The sequence below is a fragment of the Octopus sinensis genome, linkage group LG19, assembly GCF_006345805.1.
Source record: "Octopus sinensis linkage group LG19, ASM634580v1, whole genome shotgun sequence".
NCBI lineage: Eukaryota > Metazoa > Mollusca > Cephalopoda > Octopoda > Octopodidae > Octopus > Octopus sinensis.
Window position 1 is genome coordinate 21,141,079 of NC_043015.1, and position 12,300 is coordinate 21,153,378.

General features: G+C 35.4%; 1 long non-coding RNA gene across 1 annotated transcript in view; it reads right to left on the reverse strand.

Moving 5' to 3' along the window:
* LOC118767091 overlaps window positions 1–11,866 on the reverse strand; it is a 14,727-nt gene extending 2,861 nt beyond the window's left edge. The window contains exons 1-2 of the long non-coding RNA XR_005002986.1: window positions 11,750–11,866; window positions 5,684–5,685 (exon numbers count right to left, since the gene is read on the reverse strand). This is a non-coding gene — a long non-coding RNA (uncharacterized LOC118767091). The remainder of the gene's footprint in view (window positions 1–5,683; window positions 5,686–11,749) is intronic.
* Window positions 11,867–12,300: the final 434 nt, after the last annotated feature.

Consider the following 12,300-nt stretch of genomic DNA (forward strand, 5'->3'; position numbering starts at 1 on the left):
GGGTGGGCTATATATGCATATATAAATGCATATATTGTTTCTCTCCTTGTTTCTTTCTGTGTTCCTTTCTGTGGAGGAGCGTAGGCTCGAAACGTTAAAGACTTTTTCCATTCCCGAACGTTATACTAATACATCTGTTTGTTCTCTACACCACCTGTCTTCGTCTTTTGTTTTTTTTTAAATTCTCCCTATATATATATTTATATATATGTGTATATGTAATATGTATGTGTATATATGTGCATATATAAATGTATATATCGATATGTATAATTGTATGTATACATATGTATATATATATATATATATATAGCAATGTGTATGTGTTCCGAATAGGCAAATTGTTACCGAAATGCATTGCGAATAAGCCCGCCATTTTCATAGATATGTAAAGATAAACATTCGTACATGCTACGACGAATTCTACGGTTGGCTGTCGGGTATGCTATATTGTGTTTTTTCCTTACGTGTCTTGAGTTCGTTGCACTGAAGAGCATAGAATGCATATTCTGCATTGATTGCGAAATCACAGGTGATATGTAACTAAATTCTGTTTTTAAATTACTTACTTTGAAGTTTTGCATTCGGCACAATTTGTTTATTTTAGTAGTTTTGACTGCAAGAGTCCCTCCTAGCGTGCGGTACCTATGAATAATAGTACCCTCTATATATAATATATATATATATATATATATATATATATATACATATATACATACATTTATACCTACGTAACTACCTACCTACATATATACATACCTACATATATACAGACATACAGTCAAACATGCATACACATATATATTTCTGCATGCGAAACACTATACATGTAGTGAATTTCCTTTTTCCGCATGAGTTTGATCACTTTATCTTTTATATAATTAATGCTACATAGGTTCTAACTTTCTCTTATTTCATTGCGATCAATGCAGCCCTTCTTTACACAAAATCTATATTAAGGTTCGTGTGTACGTGCGCCCTGTCAGAGACTCCACCCAAATATCTGAATAAGAATCAGAAAGTATATATCAATGCAAAAACACATGTATGTATGTATGTTCGTATGTATACATGCGAATATGTATGTGTGTGTATGTTCATATGTATGCATATATATATATATATATATATATATGTTCGTGTGCTTGTGCCGCGATGAAACTCTTTGCGTGGCATCAACTCCCACATTGCTTCTTGACCAATTTCTGAATCACGCGCATACATAGACATACGAACCATACCACACTCATGCATATACACGCACACACACATGCACACATACACACACACGCACGCACACTCAATAGAACGGGAAACGTAAAAATTAATAATTCATTCCTCTTATCAATTTCATCGTAACCATGGCCAACAGATCAAAGACATAAGAATCGCTAGAATCAGATTACTTCAAAAGTTTCTGGCGTTACTTAACGTAAATTCGCACGACGAATGTGAACAGATATTTTCAGGCATCTATTACTCCGTTTAGACCGAGATTTGTAACAAAGATGTCGTTATTATCCCAAGGGGACAACAATATCTTCTACTTCATATCAAATCGTAACAGATGTCCATTCCTTTTATCTACATGTTTTTCCAATATCGTTGTCTTTTTGATAAGGAAATTAAATATTTTTGCCGCAGGCACAATTTCTACTTTATATACATACTTACATACATACATACAAAACATACATATGTACAGATATTTACTTACATGCATACATATATTCTCAAACACATAAATAGAACACTACGTTGACATTATCGGAGATGAAGCGTGACATCAACATCACCTGCTACTATTACGCTGTCTATCACTGAAGCTGACCGCTGTGTCAGGCCGCCATATATCGAAGGTAACTGACAAAATCCTGTAAGCGAATCTAGGAATAACATTGACAATGAGAACGACGAGTAGAAATATATGAAGAACATTCTAAATGAAGTCTTTGAAGTGAAACAAAATTTAAACCAAAACTTTGGGAAATGCGATATCTAACAAACCCCTCAAAAATAATCTGCGTTTAATGAGGCTTAAGAAAATCGAGTAGAAATCTTTTCAATGCTGTTAAGATTTTGTTTTTATTAATGTCGGTAGAGATGACTTCTAAATGATTGCAAAACATTACATTGGAAAGGTTGAAGGATGGAAGGAAGAAAGGTTGAAGGATAAAGGAAAGTTTGAAGGAGGATGGAAAGTTTGAAGAATGAAAAAAGGGCCTACGTTGGTTTTGAAAATTGAGAGAAAATTGATTAGTATACGGAGGATAATCCATATCATACACCAACGGATAAACAAATGCATTGAATAAACGGTGGAAAATGAAATAGAAATACTGTTTGGAAAAAAAATTGTTACAACTCAAATAGCAAAAAGCTCCCGCATAAGAGTAGAGTAGCTAAAAATAAAACTATTAATACAAATTTTGACTGAAAGCAATCAGTTGTATATAGAAATATGAGAGAACAATCAATAACTGTAGCAAAGTCTTTGTTCCAGAAAGACTCAGTCATTCTGGAGAAGGAAGTTTAATTAGAGTGCAGGAAAGTGAGAAGAAATACGGAATATATATTACCTTTGTATAGAACCAAAATTCTACAATTTGGTGAGATCGTGACACTGTGGTTCAAACAGTTCAGGATGCAAAAAGACCAGCAATGGACTTCATTGTCGGATTCTGATATTAAAAAGAAAATAATAGTAATGAAGTTTTTATTTATGGTGAGAAAAGAGGGAGAATTCACTATCGCTGCAAGTAGAGGATTGAAATCATTTTAGTGCATGTATTTGATGGTGCACCGATGGACGAAGATATGCTGCGATCATCGCATCGTTGAAATAGAAACTTGAAGTCCTGTATGTGATTCTCTAACACACACACATCCACACATACAAGTATATATATATATGGAATGAGATCACTGGTACAATCAAAATATTTCTCATGAGATGATACTATTTATATCTATCTATCTATCTATCTATCTATCTATCTATCTATCTATCTATCTATCTATCTATCTATCTATCTATCTATCTATCTATCGTGGAGGCGCAATGGTCTAGTGGGTAGGGCAGCGGATTCGTGGTCGTAGGATCGCGGTTTCGATTCCCAGACCGACCGTTTTGAGTGTTTGAGCGAAAACACCTAAAGCTCCACAAGGTTCCGGCGGGGGTGGTGGTAAACCCTGCTGTACTCTTTCACCACATGTTTCTCTCATTCTTCTTGCTTCTGTTGTACCTGTATTTCAAAGGCCAGCCTTGTCACTCTGTGTCACGTTGAATGTCCCCCCGAGAACTACGTTAAGGGTACATATGTCTGTGGAGTGCTCAGCCACTTGCCCGTTAATTTCACAAACATGCTGTTCCGTTGATCGGATCAACTGGAACACTCGTCGTCGTAACCGACGGAGTGCCACAATCTATCTATCTATCTATCTATGTGTTTGTCTGTCTGATTATTCGTCCGTCCGTCTATCTGCCTTCCTATAAACGACGGGTTTGTTTTCAGTTTCCGTCTAACATATCCAATTATAAGGCGTTGGTCAGCCAAAGGCTACAGTTGAAAGTATTTGCCCAAGTGCCACGCAATGAGATTGAACCCGGAATCATGTGTCTGGGAAGCAACCCTTCTTAGTACGCATCTTTATGACACTATTCCGTCTGCTAGGTAAGGCGGCAAGGAGCTGGCAGAGACATTAGCACACCGGGCGAAATGCGTATCGGTATTTCGTCTGCCGCTACGCTCTGAGTTCAAATTCCGCCGGGGTCGACTTTGCCTTTCATCCTTTCGGGATCGATTAAATAAGTACCAGTTACGCACTGGGGTCGATATAATCGACTTAATCCGTTTGTCCTTGTTTGTTTCCCCTGTGTTTAGCCCCTTGTGGGTAGTAAAGAAATAGGTATTTTGTGTCACTTTACATTCTGAGCTCAAATTCGACTGAGTTCGACTTTGTCTTTCATCCTTTCGGCATCGATAAATTAAGTACCAGTTGCGTACAGGGGTTGATCTAATCGACTGGCTCCCTCCCCAAACAGTTCGGGCCTTGTGCCTAGAGTAGAAAATATTATTGTGTCTGCTTGGTCCTGAGCTGGAAGAACCGTTACTACGCCTCACAAATTGCATAGCGGCATTTCTTCAGCATTTTCGGGCCAAATACAGTTTTTGCCGTGACTTAGCTCTTCATCTCTTCAACCGATAAAATAAATGTTAATTGAGCTCTAGGTTCGATGCAATCGAATAGCTTCCACACTCTCGCAAAACTTAGGTCTTTTAACCTTAGCTGAAAGGATTATCTATTCTAGCTGCTCTAAAAAAAGAAAGAATAGATAAAATAAAAACCAGTAGAGCAGGATTTGGCAACGAAGTAACGGTATTGCAAAAAATATTCGGCGTCAGGCGGTGGAGGCAGTTTTGGTAGAACCCGCCTTTATTAACAAACATAATCAGCAAGACGAACTTTCATACCCTTTCTCACGTTTGTCTCAATCTGCGTCTCGTCTCGCTACGCCTGGGTCGAGGTACGTTTTAGCGACTACTTCTAGCAATCCGAGCAACCACATAGCGGTAAAGTATGACTATGCACTTGTGTATACGCGTAAATGTGTGTGTGTGTGTATGTGCGTGTATGTATGTGTGTGTGTGTGTGTGTGTGTGAACAACTACAATAAACATGAACAGCAACATAGTTTATTGTAGATGTTCATGGCGTTATAATATACAACGGTTCACTGATTGACATTTAAAGTGAACTGGCTTTTGTGTGAATGTAATTTATGTGTCTGTGGCATTGTACATTGCTGATGGCCAATGTGTGTGTTTCTATCTGGGTGAGTGTGTGCGTACGTGTGTGAGTGTGGAAGTATGCGTGTGTGTATGTGTGTGCGCGTGCGTCTGTGAGTGTCGTGAATGAAATTATGTGTGACAGTGTGTATGTATATGTGGGCGAATGTAGATAACAGCTTGTCAGCTTGTTACTATTATTCCGGTTCTTGACTATACACACAAACATATATAGGTATGCATGTATGTATAAATGTATCCATCCATATATACATATATATATAACGGATATAATATATATATATATATGTGTGTGTGTGTGGTGTGTGTGTGTGTGCGCGCACACACATATACACAAGCATACAAATACACGGTTATGTACACACACACATATGCGTGTGGGATGGGCGCGTATTTATTACCATTTGATGTTTGAGACAGGAGTGTGTGTTGTCAACCATACTTGTCTATCCATCTCTCTCCCTCTCTGTCAACACACACATATATATATGTGTATATCTATATGTATGTATGCCTATTGTTATTTCTGTGTATGTGTATACACACACACACACATGTGTGTGTGTGTGTGTGTGTACACACATTTGTATATGTAGGTATGTATGTTTGTGTATAAAACAATGACTGCACCCAGCAACAGGATAAACGAATAATGAATATCTGTCTATCGATCTTTTTATCCATTTTTATCGTTTTTTTTCGTTGCTATGGTTATTGCTTTTTGTCACCACACATTTCTTTAAACAGACATCACATCACAGTAGTTTCCAACGAATATCTTATAAATGTGAATCAGATCACACCCGATAAAGCACTCAGCCGAAACGAGTGTAGTGTGAGTAGCTGTAAAAATATATGTAAATGAACTCTACATCTGCATTATATAATATGTATTGACGAAGATGTCCACTTCGTTTTGTGTGTATTTACAAAGAATATAAGTGTATCTATGTATGGGTATTGTGATAGCACAATTCAAATAAAGAAAGAGTAAAATATTTATTTTAAATGAATGTAACAGTTATTCGTCTGCAGGTTACACTGGTTTCAGAATGAAGCAGACTGTGAGTTTGTAATGAAATTCTACATTCGTCAGGTCTTTGTAAGTAGTAAATAAAATTCATTTGTTATTTAGGAATGCCTGACGTATTGTAGGCTTTTTCGCTAGATCTACAAAGAATGATTGTTATATAAATATCGTAATAGCCTGCGTTTGATTAACTTTTATTCCGTATACAGATTAATAACTCTATATATGTGTGTGCGTCTCTATGTGCATGTTTGTGGGTGTACGTGTACATATACTTATTTATGTGTATATTATATATAGATCTATGTGTGTGTGTGGGGGGTGTTTGTGTGTGTGTGTGTGTGTGTGTGTGTGTATGTGTGAGTGTGTGCGCGCGTGTAGAAAGTTGAAAAGGAACACATGGAAAAAGTCAAGGTAGAAAATGGTAAAATAGTTTTATAAAAAACTAGCAATATCGCCCGGCGTTGCTCGGGTTTGTAAGGGAAATAACTATATAAGCATTTTTAGATATGTAAAGTATAATAGCCATCTCAATATGACTAACCACAAAGCGGGGGTGTTACTGTAGCTTTTTACGTTCTGAGATTTAATAATACATTTTTAGAGAGTTACTTATATAATAGCAAAAAATGAATTAAAAATGGGGAAAAATGATGGTAATTTTTTTTAAATCGTAGACTCATCGTAGACGCGCGCTAATACCCAGAAGGCCTGGATATGAATCACGACTATAAGATACCCGCTTTTGGTTACACTGCACCGCAAAATGTGGGAGTAGTTAGGAATCTAAATCGTAGGAGACAGACACACAACTTCACTTTTATATATAAAGGTATTTCAGTGCCGGATTCAGTCATTGAGACTTTTTCAACAGTAATTTTTCAAAAGAATATTTGCATAGTATTTGAACACTATGCAAATATTTTTTTAAAAAGGTTTTCTTTTAATTTTTCCAAAATTTAATTGTTTTCCATACTTATAATTGAAAAAGTTCCAATGACTGAAACCGGTACTGAAATGCTTTCTATAAAATTATTTTAGCAATTTCTACTTTGACTTTTTCGATATATATGTATATATATATATATATATGTATAAGGATGAAAAAGAACACACGAGTTGATATATATGAACAAATAGGTCAGGATAGAAAATGCTAAAATGATTTTATAAAGAACATTTCAGTACAGGTTTCAGTCATTTTCAACTGTAACAATTAAATAATTAAATTTAGAAAAATTAAAAGAAAAGTTTTTTTTTAAGAATAGTGGCATTTATAATATTAGTGGCATTTTCCTTGTTTCTGCCTTTCTCTGTCTCTCTTGTTTACTCTTGTGGGTTCGAGGTCGTGGTGAATTCTTGGTTGGGAAGAAGAAGAAGGAGGAGGAGGAGGATGAGAAGAAGGGGAGGAAGAAGACAAAGAATTTGGGAGTGCCTTGATTGTTGCATTTTGAATGGTCAGTGGAGGCTAGCATTTGCTGTTCAATTCATGAAAATATTTCTATTGAAAGTTTTGTTTATAGAATTTGCGCAGGTGTTATACTAAAAAGCATTAGTGATGAAGTTAAGAAGGAGAAGGAAGGAGAAGGGGGTGAAGAAGAAGAAGAAGAAGAAGAAGAAGAAGAAGAAGAAGAAGAAGAAGAAAGAGAAGGGAGAATATGAATGAGTGAAAGTAGTGAGATGTTGGATGACTTAAAGTTGGCACGTTATGGAGTATAGCAGTGATTGAGGCTGATTTTTAATGGATTCTTAGGAATTTAATATTTGCGTGTGTATTTGTGTTACTCTAAGACCGAGACGGCTATATCGTTTGTCGTAGACGCGTTCAAAAGGGGCCTGTGTTTTGTAATAAAGAGAGTTTCTTTACTAATTCGTTGGCTCCAGGTTGCATCGTCCCTGAATTGGTACAGGGGAAAAATCCTGAAGCTTGGAGTTTTGTTGTTGGCGCAAATACCTATGTGTTTGCTGAATGCTATTTTTCTGATTTGGGGAATTTTTATCTGGGATCTGTGCATGGCCATTCTTTTACTTAAACTATTTTTTGTTTGGCCTATGACACCCAGAGCAAGTTAGTGTGTATACCAGGTTCTCCGAAGCACGCGTGAAGTTGCTTTTCCCTGTTTGAAGGAGAACTCTGATCCCTCAAGTAGATCATCGCATATCCCACAATTGGGTCTTCCACATTTTCTTTACTGTCGGCTTCTGTGTTGGTGAGCGTATTCGGGCTTGTGTTAGGAGACTTTTCATAGATTTGGGTTGTCTCTTGCTTTTTATGATCGTGTGTGTTTGGAGGATTAAGTTCATTCTGTGGTCCTTTTTTAGCAGCCTCGACTGCTAGCCTCCCTGCTAGCCTCCACTGACCATTCAAAATACTACAATCAAGGCACTTCCAAATTCTTCGTCTTCTTCTTCCCCTTCTCTTCCTCCTTCTTCTTTCCTAACAAGAATTCACCACGAACGACCTCGAAACCATAAGAGTAAACAAGAGAGACAGAGAAAGGCAGAAACAAGGAAAATGTCACTTACATTTGAACACTAAACAAATATTCTTTAAAAAAAACTTTTCTTTTAATTTTTCTAAATTTAATTATTTAATCGTTACAGTTGAAAAGGTCTCAATGACTGAAAGCGGTACTGAAATGTTCTTTATAAAATCATTTTAGCATTTTCTCTCTTGATTTGTTTTTTCATATTTATATATATTGGCTTATGATTTTCACTGTTTAATTTGCCTAATAGTGGTTTTATCTCAAATTTAATATGATATATATATATATATATTATATATATATATATATATATATATATATATATATAATATTAGGGTAATAAGAATTATAGAAAATTTTTATTACCAGTGGCCAAGCGCAAAAACTTTTGTCAAAAGCCTATATATTATTCATATAAAACATCGTGTACATTAAAACACATTAAGTGGCTTCCATCATAGGAAAGCCTTGCGCTAGAAAGAACAGTTAAAACTTCAAACCACTAATTAGGGATAAATTCTCGAAAGGAATGAAAATTTAAAAAATATTTACCATCTAATTTAATTCCTAGACCATGGTTTCTGACTTATTTCGAGGTTTTAATGGCATCCTCTCGTTGCGTTTTCGCAGTGGATTTGAAAAGTTAGAATATACAAACAATGAGTTTACATGCGGAATCGATCTCGTTGTGTGTATATTTAAGATCTAAAGGCTACTTACTGATGAAGACTGGCCTCATGTAGCACCTATTATCTATCTTATTTACTCCACTACCTTATCTTACTCCACAAATTGTAAACAAAATGATGATATATTGTAACATGTTCAACAGGATGCAACTAGTTATAAGTCAGAACATCATTTTTCGACAGAACAATAAACAATAATTTTTTTTCACAATTTTATGTAAACAATTATGATATCACTTATTCATGTGTCCCCATTCTAAATGTCATATGATATACTGCATGGCGAAAAGTTCTATATGACTATTTCCCAAAATTCTTCGGGCGAATTCAAACATCCGTATGACTTGAACCACAGACATAACGTAAAACTGATGGTCGTGATACTTATTCCCCAAAGAGGTTATAGTTGCCGCTGCTATTATTATATATATATAATTAAAAATGTAATACAAGTGGCCGGATGAACAATATAGGAAACAAAAAATATTTTCCAATATAACACAAAGAACGGACATTTTCCTCTTCAGTCATCGAAGAGGAAAATGGTTGAAATACACGAAAAATGGCGACAGTCAAAAAATCGTAAAAAATTAGGGATTTTCATAGAAAAAAAGCACCTCTTTGATGTAAATAATTTTTGGTGTTAAAATGGTCCGATTTGAATTTTTTCTTCAACGGAAGGAAGAGCAAGCCTTCTTGTATCAGACTCTCAATTTTGGTCAACTTGCGCCGCAGGGTCTCGGAGGAGATAGTGTTAGTTGAAGGCAATTTACGCATGCTTGCACGCGTGGTGAACACAGTTCACATCAAACAGCTGACTAAGTAAAGTTCACTATTCAATGCCTGAGATAAGGCCTAAAAAAATACATTATCGATTTTTGCACTTGCGAGATGAATTTCGGAACAGTAATAGCGCAGTCCAATTTTCATTCGCCTAAACTTTAAGTGACCCATTTTTCGTGGTTCTACGATTTGTTGGCTAGGAGGAGATGTGTCGGGAAGTTAAACACACAGACACACACACAGATACACACACAGACACACAAGTTGAGATTTATATATATATATATATATACATACATACAGAAATGGAGGGAGAGAGAGAGAGAGAGAGAGAGAGAGAAATAGATAGATATGGATATATGGGCGTGTGGAGTTTGTGTGGTTATGCACATTTCTTGATTTACCAAAGAGTTTCTTACCAGAAAACGGTCAAAGATATTCACGTGCAGATTGATAAATCCATATTGGAATCTACTTAACTTAAGATAGATATGGATTAACGTGGATTTAATCGATAACAATGTAATAACATGATTCGTTAGAAAAATAAAACTAATCATCATACGTACAAGCATGTATATATATATTATATATATATATATATATATATATATATATATATGTGTGTGTGTGCGTGTGTGTGTGTATGTGTGTATGTGTGTGTGTGTGTGCATGTCTTTTTATAGGTATATATACGTATATATATATATATATATGTACGTCTATATACATATACATACACACACATATATATATATATATTGATAAGAGGAATGACCACAAAAGTGGATTCCTATACGCTAGAGATAGACGTTAAATCACTTCACATACACACACATAAATAGTATGTACGTCTATATTTATATATTATATATATTAATATATATATATATATATATATATATACATACATATAGATATATATGCGTAAATGTATATATAAACACTACATACGCGTGTGTTGGGATGTGTTCGTTTGTGTGTGTGTGAGTGTGTGTCGGTGTGTGCACGTATGCAGTAATAGTGATCATTGTAGGTTGTTACCGAATCATTTTATTACATCGTTATCGATGAAATCCACGTTAATCTATATCTGTCTTGAGTTAAGTAGATTCCATTATGGATTTATCAATCTGCAAGAGGAGGTATCTGTTCTCTTCAAAAATGTCTTCTACAGAAACAAATATTTTTGAGGAATTTGTCTGTACCGTATAACCCACACTACATTTTCATACACACACACACCAAACTCAAACGCGCGAGCGTACATACAAACATAGATGCATAGTAAAAAAGTTACATACGCATATCCCTCCTAGTTCTATCTCTGTGCATAAGAATATATATATATATATATATATATATATATATATATATAATAAAATATTAGGAATAAATCCAAACTTACAGGGAAAAATCAGATTTAGGATTGAATCCAATTTTATAGTAAAATATTATATTATATTAAATTAGAGATAAAACCACTATTAGGCAAATCATACAATGAAATTAGAGCCAATACATAAGATTAATTAATTTATATTTAAATATATATCAAAATTATAAAAAAGATAATGTTGATATATATTTAAATAATATAAATTAATTAATCTTATGTATTGGCTTAAGTTTTTCATTGTATGATTTGCCTAATAGTGGTTTTATCTCTAATTTAATATAATATATATATATTTATATATTTATATATATATATAAATACATATATACATATATACACATATACACACACACATATATACATACATACATACATACAAACATACATACATACATACATACATACATACATACATATACGCATACATACATGCTACAAGCTCATCGACATATACACGTACGTGGATAATCGTCGTGGCACTCCGTTGGTTATGACGAGGAGGGATCCAGTTGATCCAATCAACAGAACAGCCTCCTCGTGATATTAACATGCAAGTGGCTGAGCACTCCTCAAACACGTGTACCCTTAATGCAGTGCTAGGGGAGACTCAAAGTGACATAGTGTTTGACAAGCCTGGACCTTTGAAATACAGGCACAACAGAAACGGAGGGAAATAGTGAAAGAATGTTGTGGTGAAAGAGTATAGCAGGGTTCGCCACCGCTCCGGAGCCTCGTGGAGCTTTAGGTGTTTTCGCTCAATAAACACACAACTCCCGGTCCGGAGATCGAAGCCTCGATCCTAAGACTGCGAGTCCGCTGCTCTACTCACTAGGCCATTGCGTCTCCACGTGGATAATATATAAACACGTATAAGGCGTATATAAACACGTCAGCACGCCGGGCGAAATGCTTAGCGGTATTTCGTCTGCCGTTACGTTCTCAGTTCAAATTCCGCCAAGGTCGACTTTGCCTTTCATCATTTCGGGGTCGATAAATTAAGTACCAGTTACTCACTGAGGTCGATGTAATCGACTTAATCCGTTTGTCTGTTCTTGTTTGTTCCCTCTGTGATTAGCCCCTTGCGGGCAATAAAGAAATA